Genomic DNA, 16,631 nt, shown 5'->3' with positions numbered 1-16,631 from the left:
GGGGCTGCTATTCTCTAATATACACAGGAGGCGCTATTCTCTGTAATAAACACAGGAGCCGCTATTCTCTGTAATATACACAGGAGCTGCTATTCGCTAATATACACAGGAGCCGCTATTCTCTGTAATATACACAGGGGCTGCTATTCTCTGTAATATACACAGGGGCTGCTATTCTCTAATATACACAGGAGATCCTATTCTCTGTAATATACACAGGAGCTCAAATTCTCTGTAATATACACAGGAGCTGCTATTCGCTAATATACACAGGAGCCGCTATACTCTAATATACACAGGAGCTCCTATTCTCTGTAATATACACAGGGGCTGCTATTCTCTAATGTACACAGGAGCTGCTATTCTCTATAATATACACGGGAGCTCCAATTCTCTGTAATATACACAGGAGCTGCTATTCGCTAATATACACAGGAGCCGCTATTCTCTGTAATATACACAGGGGCTGCTATTCTCTGTAATATACACAGGGGCTGCTATTTGCTAATATACACAGGAGCCGCTATTCTCTATAATATACACGGGAGCTCCAATTCTCTGTAATATACACAGGAGCTTCTATTCGCTAATATACACAGGAGCCGCTATTCTCTGTAATATACACAGGGGCTGCTATTCTCTGTAATATACACAGGGGCTGCTATTCTCTAATATACACAGGAGCTCCTATTCTCTATAATATACACAGGGGCTGCTATTCTCTGTAATATACACAGGGGCTGCTATTCTCTAATATACACAGGGGCCACTATTCTCTGTAATAAACACAGGGGCTGCTATTCTCTGTAATATACACAGGAGCTCCTATTCTCTATAATATACACAGGGGCTGCTATTCTCTAATATACATAGGAGCCGCTATTCTCTGTAATATACACAGGAGCTGCTATTCGCTAATATACACAGGAGCCGCCATTCTCTGCAATATACACAGGGGCTGCTATTCTCTCTAATATACACAAAGGCTGCTATTCTCTAATATACACAGGAACCGCTATTCTCTGTAATAAACACAGGAGCCGCTATTCTCTGTAATAAACACAGGAGCCGCTATTCTCTGTAATAAACACAGGAGCCGCTATTCTCTGTAATAAACACAGGGGCTGCTATTCGCTAATATACACAGGGGCTGCTATTCGCTAATATACACAGGGGCTGCTATTCTCTGTAATATACACAGGAGCCGCTATTCTCTCATATACACAGGAGCTCCTATTCTCTGTAATATACACAGGGGCTGCTATTCTCTAATATACATAGGAGCCGCTGTTCTCTGTAATAAACACAGGAGCTGCTATTCTCTGTAATATACACAGGAGCCGCTATTCTCTATAATATACACAGGAGCAGCTATTCTCTGTAATATACACAGGGGCTCCTATTCTCTGTAATATACACAGGGGCTGCTATTCTCTGTAATATACACTGGGGCTGCCATTCTCTGTAATATACACAGGGGCTGCTATTCTCTGTAATATACACAGGGGCTGCTATCCTCTAATATACACAGGAGCCGCTATTCTCTTATAAACACAGGAACCGCTATTCTCTGTAATAAACACATGAGCAGCTATTCTCTGCAATATACACAGGAGCCGCTATTCTCTGTAATATACACAGGAGCTCCAATTCTCTGTAATATGCACAGGAGCCGCTATTTTCTGTAATATACACAGGGGCTGCTATTCTCTATAATATACACAGGGGCTGCTGTTCTCTAATATACACAGGTGCTCCTATTCTCTATAATATACACGGCTGCTATTCTCTGGAATATACAGAGGGGCTGCTATTTTCTAATATACACAGGAGCCGCTATTCTCTGTAATAAACACAGGAGCCGCTATTCTCTGTAATATACACAGGAGCTCCAATTCTCTGTAATATACACAGGAGCTGCTATTCGCTAATATACACAGGAGCTGCTATTCTCTGTAATATACACAGGGGCTGCTATTCTCTGCAATATACACAGTGGCTGCTATTCTCTATAATATACACAAAGGCTGCTATTCTCTAATATACACAGGAACCGCTATTCTCTGTAATAAACACAGGAGCTGCTATTCTCTTTAATATACACAGGAGCTGCTATTCTCTTTAATATACACAGGAGTTCCAATTCTCTGTAATATACACAGGGGCTGCTATTCGCTAATATACACAGGGGCTGCTATTCTCTGTAATATACACAGGGGCTCCTATTCTCTGTAATATACAAAGGGGCTGCTATTCTCTAATATACACAGGTGCTCCTATTCTCTATAATATACACGGGCTGCTATTCTCTGTAATATACAGAGGGGCTGCTATTCTCTGTAATATACACAGGAGCCGCTATTCTCTGTAATAAACACAGGAGCCGCTATTCTCTGTAATATACACAGGAGCTCCAATTCTCTGTAATCTACACAGGAGCTGCTATTCGCTAATATACACAGGAGCCGCTATTCTCTGTAATATACACAGGGGCTGCTATTCTCTGTAATATACACAGGGGCTGCTATTCTCTGTAATATACACAGGGGTTGCTATTCTCTAATATACACAGGAGCTCCTATTCTCTATAATATACACAGGGGCTGCTATTCTCTATAATATACACAGGGGCTGCTATTCTTTGTAATATACAGAGGGGCTGCTATTCTCTAATATACACAGGAGCCGCTATTCTCTGTAATACACACAGGAGCTGCTATTCTCTGCAACATACACAGCAGCTGCTATTCTCTGTAATATGCACAGAAGCTGCTATTTTCTAATATACACAGGAGCTGCTATTCTCTAATATATACAGGAGTTGCTATTCTCTAATATACACAGGAGCCGCTATTCTCTATAATAAACACAGGTGCCGCTATTCTCTATAATAAACACAGGTGCCGCTATTCTCTGTCATATACACAGGAGCTGCTATTCTCTGTGATACACACAGGAGCTGCTATTCTTAATATACACAGAAGCTGCTATTCTCTAATATACACAGGAGCTGCTATTCTCTAATATACACAGGAGCTGCTATTCTCTAATATACATAGGTGCTGCTATTCTCTAATATACACAGGAGCTGCTATTCTCTGTAATATACACTGGTGCCGCTATTCTATGTAATATACACAGGAGCTGCTATTCTCTAATATACACAGGGGCTGCTATTCTCTAATATACACAGGAGCCGCTATTCAATGTAATATACACAGGAGCTCCAATTCTCTGTAATATACACAGGAGCTGCTATTCTCTAATATACACAGGAGCCGCTATTCTCTAATATACACAGGAGCCGCTATTCTCTAACATACACAGGAGCCGCTATTCTCTATAATAAACACAGGTGCCGCTATTCTCTATAATAAACACAGGTGCCGCTATTCTCTGTAATATACACAGGAGCTGCTATTCTCTGTGATACACACAGGAGCTGCTGTTCTCTGTAATATACACAGAAGCTGCTATTCTCTGTAATATCCACAGAAGCTGCTATTCTTAATATACACAGAAGCTGCTATTCTCCAATATACACAGGAGCTGCTATTCTCTAATATACACAGGAGCTGCTATTCTCTAATATACACAGGAGCTGCTATTCTCTGTAATATACACTGGTGCCGCTATTCTATGTAATATACACAGGAGCTGCTATTCTCTAATATACACAGGGGCTGCTATTCTCTAATATACACAGGAGCCGCTATTCAATGTAATATACACAGGAGCTGCTATTCTCTAATATACACAGGAGTTGCTATTCGCTAATATACACAGGGGCCGCTATTCTCTATAATATACACAGGAGCCGCTATTCTCTAATATACACAGGAGCCGCTATTCTCTATAATAAACACAGGTGCCGCTATTCTCTGTAATATACACAGGAGCTGCTATTCTCTGTGATACACACAGGAGCTGCTATTCTCTGTCATATACACAGGGGCTGCTGTTCTCTGCAACATACACAGGAGCTGCTGTTCTCTGTAATATACACAGAAGCTGCTATTTTCTTAATAGACACAGAAGCTGCTATTCTCTAATATACACAGGAGCTGCTATTCTCTAATATACACAGGAGCTGCTATTCTCTAATATACACAGGAGCTGCTATTCTCTGTAATATACACTGGTGCCGCTATTCTATGTAATATACACAGGAGCTGCTATTCTCTAATATACACAGGGGCTGCTATTCTCTAATATACACAGGAGCCGCTATTCAATGTAATATACACAGGAGCTGCTATTCTTTAATATACACAGGAGTTGCTATTCGCTAATATACACAGGGGCCGCTATTCTCTATTATATACACAGGAACCGCTATTCTCTGTAATATACACAGGGGTTGCTATTCTCTAATATACACAGGAGCTGCTATTCGCTAATATACACAGGTGCCGCTATTCTCTGTAATATACACAGGAGCTGCTATTCTCTAATATGCACAGGAGCTGCTATTCTCTGTAATATACACAGAATTTGCTATTCACTGTAATATACACAGGGGCTGCTATTCTCTGTAATATACACAGGGGTTGCTATTCTCTAATATACACAGGAGCTGCTATTCGCTAATATACACAGGTGCCGCTATTCTCTGTAATATACACAGGAGCTGCTATTCTCTAATCTCCACAGGAGCTGCTATTCTCTGTAATACACACAGGAGCTGCTATTCTCTGTCATATACACAGGGGCTGCTATTCTCTGCAACATACACAGGAGCTGCTGTTCTCTGTAATATACACAGAAGCTGCTATTTTCTAATATACACAGAAGCTGCTATTCTCTGTAATATCCACAGAAGCTGCTATTCTTAATATACACAGAAGCTGCTATTCTCTAATATACACAGGAGCTGCTATTCTCCAGTATACACAGGAGCTGCTATTCTCTAATATACACAGGAGCTGCTATTCTCTGTAATATACACTGGTTCCGCTATTCTATGTAATATACACAGGAGCTGCTATTCTCTAATATACACAGGGGCTGCTATTCTCTAATATACACAGGAGCCGCTATTCAATGTAATATACACAGGAGCTCCAATTCTCTGTAATATACACAGGAGCTGCTATTCGCTAATATACACAGGAGCCGCTATTCTCTAATATACACAGGAGCCGCTATTCTCTATAATAAACACAGGTGCCGCTATTCTCTGTAATATACACTGGAGCTGCTATTCTCTGTGATACACACAGGAGCTGCTATTCTCTGTCATATACACAGGGGCTGCTATTCTCTGCAACATACACAGGAGCTGCTGTTCTCTGTAATATACACAGAAGCTGCTATTTTCTTATATACACAGAAGCTGCTATTCTCTGTAATATCCACAGTAGCTGCTATTCTTAATATACACAGAAGCTGCTATTCTCTAATATACACAGGAGCTGCTATTCTCCAATATACACAGGAGCTGCTATTCTCTGTAATATACACTGGTGCCGCTATTCTATGTAATATACACAGGAGCTGCTATTCTCTAATATTCACAGGGGCTGCTATTCTCTAATATACACAGGAGCCGCTATTCAATGTAATATACACAGGAGCTGCTATTCTCTAATATACACAGGAGTTGCAATTCGCTAATATACACAGGTGCCGCTATTCTCTGTAATATACACAGGAGCTGCTATTCTCTAATATACACAGGAGCTGCTATTCTCTGTAATACACACAGGAGCTGCTATTCTCTGTAATATACACAGGGGCTGCTATTCTCTAATATGCACAGGAGCTGCTATTCTCTGTAATATACACAGAATTTGCTATTCACTGTAATATACACAGGGGCTGCTATTCTCTGTAATATACACAGGGGTTGCTATTCTCTAATATACACAGGAGCTGCTATTCGCTAATATACACAGGTGCCGCTATTCTCTGTAATATACACAGGAGCTGCTATTCTCTAATATACACAGGAGCTGCTATTCTCTGTAATACACACAGGAGCTGCTATTCTCTGTAATATACACAGGGGCTGCTATTCTCTAATATGCACAGGAGCTGCTATTCTCTGTAATATACACAGGGGCTGCTATTCTCTATAATACAGAGGGTGCTATTCCCTATAATACATAGAAACATAGAAAATAGGAGCAGGAGTAGGCCATTCGGCCCTTCGAGCCTGCTCCGCCATTCATTATTATCATGGCTGATCATCCAACTCAGTAACCTGTTCCCGCTTTCCCCCCCATATCCTTTGATCCCTTTAGACCCAAGAGCTATATCTAACTCCTTCTTGAAAACATACAATGTTTTGTCCTCAACTGCTTTCTGTGGTAGCGAATTCCACAGCCTCACCGCTCTCTGGGTGAAGAAATCTCTCCTCATCACAGTCCTGAAAGATTTATCCCATATCCTTAGACTATGACCCCTGGTTCTGGACTCCCCCACCATCGGGAACATCCTTACTGCATCTACCCTGTCAATCCTGTTAAAATTTTATAGGTTTCTACGAGATCCCCCTCACTCTTCTGAACTCCAGCAAATATAATCCCAACCGACTCAATCTCTCCCCATACATCAGACCCGCCATCCAAGGAATCAGTCTGGTAAACCTTCGCTGCACTCCCTCTATAGCAAGAACATCCTTCCTCAGATAAGGAGACCAAAACTGCACACAATATTCCAGGTGTGGCCCCACCAAGGCCCTGCATAATTGCAGCAAGATATCCCTGCTCCTGTACTCGAATTCTCTCGCTTTGAAGGCCAACATACCATTTGCCCTTTTTATCGCCTGTTGCACCTGCATGCTTACCTTCAGCGACTGGTGTACTCGAACACCCAGGTCTCGCTGCACATTCCCCTCTCTCAGTTTATAGCCGTTCAGATAATCTGCCTTCCTGTTTTTGCTACCAAAGTGGATAACCTCACATTTATCCACATTATACTGCATCTGCCATGCATTAGCCCACTCATTCAACTTGTTCAAATTACCCTGAAGCCTCTCTGCATCCTCCTCACAACTCACCCTCCCACCCAGTTTTGTGTCATCTGCAAATTTGGAGATATTACATTTAGTTCCTTCATCTAAATCATTAATATATATTGTGAATAGCTGGGGTCCTAGCACCAATCCCTGCGGTACCCCACTAGTCACTGCCCTGCCATTCGGAAAAAGATCCGTTTATTCCTACTCTTTGTTTCCTGTCTGCCAACCAATTTTCTATCCATCACAATACACTACCCCCAATCCCATGCTCTTTAATTTTACACGCTAATCTCTTATGTGGGACAAATAAACCACACCCACTGGCTCCCCCTCATCAACTCTGCTAGTTACATCCTCGAAGAATTCTAGTAGATTTGTCAAGCATGATTTCCCTTTCGTAAATCCCTTTCGGTAATTTAATATAGGATTTTTTGGAATTTTGAAAGGCATTTCTAGGGTAAATGGAGAGAAACTATTTCTGCTGGTGGGGGGAGTCTAGGACAAGGGGACAGAAGCTTAAAATCAAAGCCGGTCAGCGGAGAGATTATAAAACATCTCTTCATGCAAAGTGCGGATCGCCCTCCCACAAAATGCAGTGGACGCTAGCTCAATTAATCATTTTAAATCTGAGATCGATAGATTTTTGCTAGCCAAGAGTATTAAGGAATATGGAGCCAAGGTGATTAAATGGAGTTAAGATACAGATCAGCCATAATCTCACTGAATAGCAGAACAGGCTCCAGGGATTAAATGCCCTCCTCCTATTCCTATGTAATTGCTGGGCGAGCAATTGGACCGGTAAGGTAGTGGGGGGGCTGGTGGGGGGGAATTGGGTTTTGTCATGATACCTCCCAAGGTCGAATATTCCACTGACTCTTGGTGCCTGGGTTCAAGCGTGGAAAATGGGACTGGTTTGGCTGAGGTATTTGGGGAGGTGTGGTGGTGGGAGATGCTGGTGGGCACCGGAAGGACTTCTGGAGAGGGAAGGAAAGAGGAGGACCACAGTAAAATAGCAAACCCAAAAATCAAAATGGCCGCACAACAGACTGAGCAGAGTGGAAGCTCAGTTAGGAATACCTGCAGACGGCGAGAATCTCTCGCCAATCATTTACAATAAGACCACTCTCAGAGGCGACAAAACAGGGCCCAATCCCTTTGAAATAGGCCGTCAAACCAAACTGAGTGAACATTTAAACACTAAAAAGAGAACAGATGGCAAAGTGATATTGTTGCACCTGCAATAGAAACTGGTGAAGTTTTCTATTTTTGCCGTTGGTATGCACTAGACGTTTTTGTTTTGTAAAATCGTTAGATTTTTATCCTCCCCAAACCGCTTCATCACTCTCTCCCCCTTTAAGATACTGCTTAAAATCTACCTACCCAACCAAGCTTTTGGTCACCTGTCCTAATATCTCCTAAAGTGACTCAGTGCCAATATTCTGTCTGTTAATACTCCTGTGAAGCGCCTTGGAACATTTTGCTACAAATTTCGGTACAAATTGTGGTTATGGAGGGTCACAACTCACACACATTGATAGAAAAAGTTCCTTGCCCGATAGCGGTCGATTGTTCTCTCACCTCCAGTTCCTTTCGCACAGATTTTCCCTCCACTTTCATCCGTTTGGAGTACTGTCTAATCAGAAAATTTAGATTTCTATGATCTTTGTCTCCGTCATCCTCTGAATCTTCCTCTCTCATTCTCGTTCACCCCCTCCACCCCCCCCCCCCCCCCCCCCACACCTCGCATCCCATACTCCTCTTCCTTCCCCACATCATCGATGTGTCAGAAGCCAAATTGAACCTGTTGTCTGCCGGGTGCTCAAAGGAAACTGCAGGATTCCTCATCTTCTCTCAGTCTCCCTTTCCTCTCACATTCTGCAGGCTCCGAAAAACCCGTAAGCTTAGTTTGTAACCTGCGTGTAGGCCTCAGCCTGTCACCTGAAGTTCCTACGGTGATGAGTTAAAAAAAAAATCCGTGGTTTTAATCTTTACTTAATTTTAATGTATCTTAACAGAGCACAAGGGCAGTTCTGTCCTGTTTAGTTATAGGATGATCACCTCCTTCCTACCTTCAGCTCCGCAGATGCTCGGACTGGTTCCCACGGTAACTGTTCTGACCGAAGCCCACTGCTCTTCTGCACGGAAGTCACCGGTGTGGGGGGGGTGGGGGGCTGGAATTTTTTTTTCCGGCAGCTTTGCGTAGCCGACAAAGTTGTCTTTTTTTTGTTCTTTCAAACCACTTCCTCTTTCAGCAAGCTGCTCTGTTCTCAGAGCCAGTTCCTTTCTCTCTCTCGCTCCGTCCCTCTCGTTCCCTCCCTCTCAACCACTTAGAATCATAGAATAATACAGCAGGAAGGAAGCCATTTGGCCCCATTGTGACTATGCCAGCTCTTTGAAAGAGTTATCCAATTAGTCCCATTCTCCCCCTTCTTTCTCCATAACACTGCAACTTCAGCCTGTTCAAGTATTTATCCAGTTCCTTTTTGAAAGTTACTATTAAAAGTGCTTCCACTGACTTTCAGGCAGCACATTCCAGATCATCATAACGGGCTGAAGCAAAACATTTCTCCTCGTCTCCCCCTCTGGTACTTTTACCAATTATCTTAATTCTGCATCCCTGGTTTCCAACCTTCCTGCCAGTGGAAACAATTTCTCCTTGTTTACTATTATTAAAACCCTTCATGATTTTGAACACCCTTTTTAAATCTCCTTGGAAAGGACGGCTTTACCCCTGAAATAATCAAGTGTGCCAAGCCTGCTATATTCTCAGCGCTCCAGGAACTGCTTTGCCTGTGCTGGGATGAGGGAGCAGTGACTAAAACTAGAGGGCATAGATTTAAGGTGCGAGGGAGGAGGTTTAAAGGGGATCAAAGGGGTAAATTTTTCACACAAAGAATAGTGGGTATCTGGAATGAGCTGCCTGAGGAGGTGGTGAAGGCAGGGACAGTAGTGACATTTAACAGGCATCTGGACAGGTACTTGAATGAGCAAGGCCTAGAGGGATATGAAATTAATGCAGGCAGGTGGGATTAGTATTGATAGGCATTATGGTCGGCATGGATGCGGTGGGCCTGTTTCTATGCTGTACGACTCTATGACTCCCCTCAACCATCTCTGCTCTGAGGACAACAATCCCAGCTTCTCCAGTCTTTCCACATTAATTGAAGTGTCTTATTATTTATTTATTTAGAGATACAGCACTGAAACAGGCCCTTCGGCCCACCGAGTCTGTGCCGACCAACAACCACCCATTTATACTAACCCTACAGTAATCCCATATTCCCTATCACCTACCTACACTAGGGGCAATTTACAACGGCCAATTTACCTATCAACCTGCAAGTCTTTGGCTGTGGGAGGAAACCGGAGCACCCGGCGGAAACCCACGCAGTCACATGGAGAACTTGCAAACTCCGCACAGGCAATACCCAGATTCGAACCCGGGTCCCTGGAGCTGTGAGGCTGCGGAGCTAACCACTGTGCCACTGTGCTGTCATTCTCGTAAATCTCCACTGCACCCTCTCTAATGCCTGACAGTTAATTAAAAATACTTGCTGTCTGCTGATAAATCTTGTGCCAAGCCACATTTTCTGTGATTTAATCCCTGCCACCTTATATATTTATTATATATTTTTTAGATTACAGAATCACAGAATTGTTTCAGCACAGAAGGAAGCCATTCAGCCCGTCGTGTGTAGTGGGCTCTCCAAAGGAGAAATTCACCTAGTGCCACACACTCCGGCCTTTTCCCCGTAGCCCTGCACATTCTTCTTTTTACCGATAATAATCCAATTCCTTCTTGAAGGCCTGGATTGAATCTGCCTCCACCACACTCTCAGGCAGTGCATTCCGGATCCTAACCACTCGCTGCGTGAAAAAGTTTTTCCTCGCGTCACCTTTGCTTCTTTTGCTAATTACCTTAAATCTGTGCCCTCTCGTTCTCGATCTCTCCACCAATGGGAACAGTTTTTTTCATTTCTACTCTGTTCAGACCCCTCATGATTTTGAATACCTTTATCAAATCCCCTCTCAACCTTCTCTTCTCAAAAGAAAGCAATCCCAACTGCTCTAATCTATCCAGGGAACTGAATTTGCTCTTCCCTGGAACCATTTTCGTGAATCTTTTCTGTACGCTCTCCAATGCCTTCACATATTTCCTTGAGTGTGGTGCCCAGAACTGGACGCAATACTTCAGTTGCGGCTGAACCAGTGTTACCAAAATATTTTAATCTTAGAAGTGTTGGCTGTGGCTCAGTTGGTAGCACACTGAGGTTGGCTGCCTCTGAGTCAGAATGTTGTGTCTTTGAGTCCCATTCCAGAGACCTGAGCACAAAATCTAGGCTGATATTTGCAGTGCAGTACTGAGGGAGCACTGCACTGTCAGAGGTGCCGTCTTTCAGATGAGACATTAAACCAAGGCCCCACCTAGCCCTCTCACGTGGACGTAAACAATTCTGTGTAACTATTTTGAAGAGCCCTGCAAGTCTAGTTCCCTCAACTGCCCATCCAACTTCCTTTTGAAGTCAGTGATCGTCTCTGCTTCCACCACCTTTGTGGGCAGCGAGTTCCAGGTCATTACCACTCACTGTGTAAAAAAGCGCTTCCTCATATTCCCCCTGCATCTTTTGCCTGAAACTTTCAATCTGTGTCCTTTAGTCCTTGTACCATTTATTAATGGGAACAGTTTTTCCTTGTCTAACTTATCTAAGCCTGTCATAATCTTGTAAACGACTGTTAAATCTCCCCTCAATCTCCTTTGTTCTAAGGAGAACAAACCGAGCTCTTCCAACCTAACCTTGTAACCAATATGCTCCATCCCTGGAACCATACTGGTAAATCTCCTCTGCACCTTCTCAAGGGCCCTCACAGCCTTCCTGAAGTGTGGTGACCAGAACTGGGAATGGATGAAAAACTCTCGAGAAACTCATAAGGCAGTTATGTGATTGGGTTGGTGGAGGGCTGTAGCTTTCTATGAAAAGGACCAGCTGACCTCTCTCACCTTCTGTCCCACCTCTTCAAATCAGAAAGTTCCACACACAACGTTCTCAGCCTTCGAGATTTGCTGATTCTTTGATTTGACCAAAGATCTAGCAGCGGAGAAAGGAATCGCCAAAATTAGATCACCCTGCTTCCAAGGGTCTGCTACTTAAATCAGTGTCTTTAACTGGAAGTGGGTTCAGGCACAGAGAGGGCAGACAAACAGCTCCGCTCTTCCCTGTTAAGTAACTAGCACAATATCTCGAAATTTCGCCCCCCATTAGAGGACAGAAGATCAATCACGGACAAGGGAAGGCCATTCAGCTCATCAAAGCCCATCTTTCTAGTACCCTCACTCTCCCTCCCATCGAAACGCATCCCTCAAATACCCTCCAGTACCCCAAGAAAGAATTTCTTTAAAAACACTCCACATCGGACACATGGCAGTTCTCTGCTGTCAGGCCAGATTAACAACGAGGACCCCAGAGAGGGCCAGAAGCATTTAAAGAGCTGCTGACAACCATCACCTTGTCCTGCACACTCCACTGAATCCCTGCACTCTCTCCCCTCCCCCTTGCCTTGCAAGCCTGGGGGGATAACCATCCCCGTTCTGCTGCACACAGACCAAGTTCTGAAAAACTGAATGCCACTGATACATCTTAACACAGCATAGTAGGGTGGCAGGTGCCTTAACAAGAGAGTCTTACACTTATATAGCACCTTTCACGACCTCAAGACGATCCAAAACAGCCAATGAGTACTTTTGAAATGTTTTAACTGTTGTGATGGAGAAAACAAACGTCGATTTTCCCTCCCTTCTTCCAGGTCTTGGTATTGGCAGGATATTTTACACAGGGTGTCATAGGGAGAAGTGATCCTGCCTTCACTCAATGCAGAAAGGAGGAAGAGGGTGTAGATCAGTGGGGGGTAGGGGAGGGGGAGGTGGTGGAGGAATTGAAGTTTCAGGCCAACTAGAGAGGACATTTCAGAGGAGGGCTGACTGAGAGCAGCAATTGAAGAGGGGTGATAGGCAGGATTAACGTAATCCAAATAAAATGATGAAGGAAAAATTGGATTACTTTATTGATTATTTTTTTAGAAGACTGCACTTGAATTGAACAAAAAGGAGTCTGAGACAACTACCTAGCTGAGACCACAGTGAATGAATAAGGAGGTCACCATTAACCCCAGGGCTAAGGAGAACACTCTTTCCATAGTAATGAAGACTGGGGTCAACAGCAGTCAGTGGAGGGTATAAGATGGAGCAGAATAGGAGTGAGGGAGGGGGGAGAGAGGAGGGAAGCAGAGAGAGATGGAGAGGTAAGAGAGAGAGAGAAGGAGAGATGGTGGGAGAGACAGAGTCAGACAGACACACAGTGACAAAGAGGGGAAGAGAGAGAGATGGGGATGGAAGAGAGAGAGGGGGGAGGGAAGAGAGAGAGAGGGGGAGGGAAGAGAGAGAGAGGGGGAGGGAAGAGAGAGAGAGGGGGAGGGAAGGAGGGGGACTAAGAGTAAAGTGAGGGACAGAGAGAGAAAGAAACAGAAAGGCACAGAGAGGGGGAGGGAAGAGAGAGAGAGGGGGAGGGAAGAGAGAGAGAGGGGGAGGGAAGGAGGGGGACTAAGAGTAAAGTGAGGGACAGAGAGAGAAAGAAACAGAAAGGCACAGAGAGGGGGGACAAAGAGAGAGAGAGAGAAAAGAGAGGGAGACATACAGAGGGTGAGACTGACAAGAGAGGCAAAACAAAGAGAGGGTAGAGCAAAGAAGGAAGACTTGTATTTATTCAACACTTTTCATAACCTCAGGATGTTCCAAAATGCTTCAAAGCCAATGAAAGACAAATTGAATTGTGTTGTTTCTCTATCTGGTTTTATATAGCGAGAGGAACAAAGGGAAAGGTACAGAGGGAAGTTTCTCTTAACCCTTAGACTCTTTTGTTACCGTTTTTGGATTTTGTACAACTCTAAATTAAGTTTATAACCATTCCACTCATTTTTATTGTGTGCCAGCTTGGTTCGGTCAGTGTTCTCAGAGTCAGAGGTCATGGATGTGAGTCCCATTCTAGACACTTGAACCCACAATCAGGCCAACACTCCCAACGCTATACTGAGGGAGCACCAGCTTTCGGAGTTAAACTGAGGGACCCGTCTGGGTATTAGAGATATACTATCAGAAATCATATTTATACAGTGCCTTTACCATAATATAACATGCCAAGGCACTTCACAGGAGTTTATCCGACAAAAATTGATCCCACGGCCAACACAGCCACTACCTTAAACATTCACTCCCTCCACCACCGACACACATTGTTGCTGGGTCAAAATCCTGGAACACCCTCTCTAACAGCACGGTGGGTGTACCTACACCACACGGACTGCAGCGGTTCAAGGTGGCGGCTCACCACCACCTTCTCAAGGGCAACTAGGGACGGGCAATAAATGCTGGGCCTGGTCAGCGAAGCCCACATCCCAGAAACAAATAAAATAAAAACAATCTTCCTTCAATGAACTTGTCTTCCATCTAGTTGCTCTTTGTGGGGTACAAATGGCTGCCACATTCCCTTACACAACGACTGCCACTAGCTGCCCGATTCAAGGCCGGACAGCAATTCAGGCTGGATTCTTTAAGAGTTACTCTCTGCTTTGTAAATCAGAGTGCCTTTGTGCTTTGGCAGTCAGTCACTGAGTCCAGGACGCTCAGAGGCAGGAAGAGACTATTGGCAGCTGGCCTGATGGACCTGGTGAACTCCGACCCAGTGAGTGAACAATGGCGACGCACACAACTGCTCGCTGTTGCGTAATGTAGGCCACAGACTGACGAACAGAGGACATCCTGCCACTCGCCTGTCCCGAACCAACGAACCCAATGCCCCGCCCACCACCACCACCACCCCGCACAACTCCCCACCTCATGGAGAACAAATAGTTGGAAGTACAATGCCCTTGATGACTTCCTCACATACCTTCTCCCGTCTAGTACAACTTCAAGGCCTCGTCCAGCTGCATTGCCATAGCAACCACATCTCCCACCCCAGTGAAGCATCAGTTTAAAGAGATCTCAAAGCCGGCAGTTGCTCTCTGTGTTGGAGGGGTGCCTTGTTCCAATTCCAATAGGCTGGCTGGGTTGGGAAATCCACTGCCTGGCCCATTAATGAACCATAACATCGCCTACAGTTCTGGGTCTCCACATTACAAAATGGATAAAGAGGCACTGGACAAGGTGCAAAAATAGATTTACTGGACTGGTACCAGAGCTGAGAGGATATACCTGTTAGGAAAGATTGAACAGGCTGGGGCTCTTTTCTCTAGAAAGCAGAAGGCTGAGGGGTGACCTGATAGAGGTCTTTAAAATTACAAAGGGGTTTGACAGGGTAGACGTAGAGAAGATGTTTCCATTTATGGTACAGCACGGGGGTTAGATACAGAGTAAAGCTCCCTCTACACTGTCCCATTAATGTGCATATGGCCAAACCCTACTGCCTAAAGGTGGTATATCACACAGCAGCCCCTTGGCCTGAAGTTGGCTAAGCACGGCTGAACTGAAGGCCTATTATGAGATTCACAGTATGACTCCCTGTTCAGGTGGAGCATGGTTTGAGAGACCATCAGCATTACCAATTAACGGTGAACTGCAGGAAAAATGAGTGAGAATCTGTTCCCGTCAAATTGTGCCAATTTCCACAAGTCGTTTCAGAGGTCAACACAGTTTAGATATCCTCAGGAACTGGTGACTGCATTTCCCAACTTGCTAAAGATAGAGATGTTACTGTGGTGCAGGCAAGAGACTTGGGAGCAGGGTCAGCTTTTCCTATCTAACCGTGAGATTCCACTAGAGTGCGTGAAAACTCTTTCGATAGATGCTATGGATTCTCAGAACGGTTTAAGTCAAAGAAATTCTGACTTGCTTTTCTGCAGCACCTTTTCCGACCTCAGGATGTGAAGTGGTTTACAGCCTGCTGTGTAGTTTTGAACCGTAGTCATTGGCGCAAAGTAGGAAGGGTAAAATAACGTGGCAACCTCTGAGTCACAACTGCTGCACTCACACAAAACGGTTACCAAAAGTGGAGACCCCCCAACTCCAACACACGCATATATCTGCACGCACACATACACGTGTTACTGCAGGTTTACAGGAACAGCATCATGGGATTAAAAAAACACACATCGCTCTGTTACCCTGGCAACAGTCCAAATTCCCCTTGCTAGTTCCAAGCCCCACATCTGACCACTTCTCATTTCACAGCTACTCGAGTCCAGATCAGTCTGAAAGGAACGATGCTGATATAGATTGTTTAGTTTAGAGATACAGCACTGAAACAGGCCCTTCGGCCCACCGAGTCTGTGCCGACCATCAACCACCCATTTATACTAATCCCACACTAATTCCATATTCCTACCACATCCCCACCTGTCCCGATATTTACTTAGGGGCAATTTATAATGACCAATTAACCTATCACCCTGCAAGTCTTTTGGCATGTGGGAGGAAACCGGAGCACCCGGCGGAAACCCACGCAGACACAGGGAGAACTTGAAAACTCCACACAGGCAGTACCCAGAATTGAACCCGGGTCGCTGGAGCTGTGAGGCTGCGGTGGTAACCACTGCGCCACTGTGCCGCCCGTCTGATATACTCCACACCCCTCACTGTAACACACTCCGATATACTCCACACCCCTCACTGTAACAC

The 16,631-nt window shown here is 44.5% G+C and overlaps 1 protein-coding gene across 6 annotated transcripts in view; it reads right to left on the bottom strand.

Annotated features, from left to right (window-relative positions):
- Positions 1-16,631, bottom strand: part of sipa1 (signal-induced proliferation-associated 1) — a 153,401-nt gene that overhangs the window by 79,598 nt on the left and 57,172 nt on the right. For 3 of the 6 annotated variants that reach the window (XM_068021812.1, XM_068021813.1, XM_068021807.1), the window contains exon 1: positions 9,034-9,248. The exons of 1 other annotated variant lie outside the window; for it this stretch is intronic. The gene's annotated coding sequence lies outside the window, so the exon portion shown is untranslated. Of the gene's footprint in view, positions 1-8,542; positions 8,642-9,022; positions 9,249-16,631 lie in introns of those variants that run through there. 2 more of the 6 variants (XM_068021810.1, XM_068021809.1) reach the window with 2 other exon arrangements.

This window comes from Heterodontus francisci, chromosome 44 (genome assembly GCF_036365525.1).
Source record: "Heterodontus francisci isolate sHetFra1 chromosome 44, sHetFra1.hap1, whole genome shotgun sequence".
Taxonomy (NCBI): Eukaryota; Metazoa; Chordata; class Chondrichthyes; order Heterodontiformes; family Heterodontidae; genus Heterodontus; species Heterodontus francisci.
The sequence above is the reverse complement of the archived record's forward strand: the minus strand, read 5'-3'. Positions and strand labels throughout refer to the sequence as shown.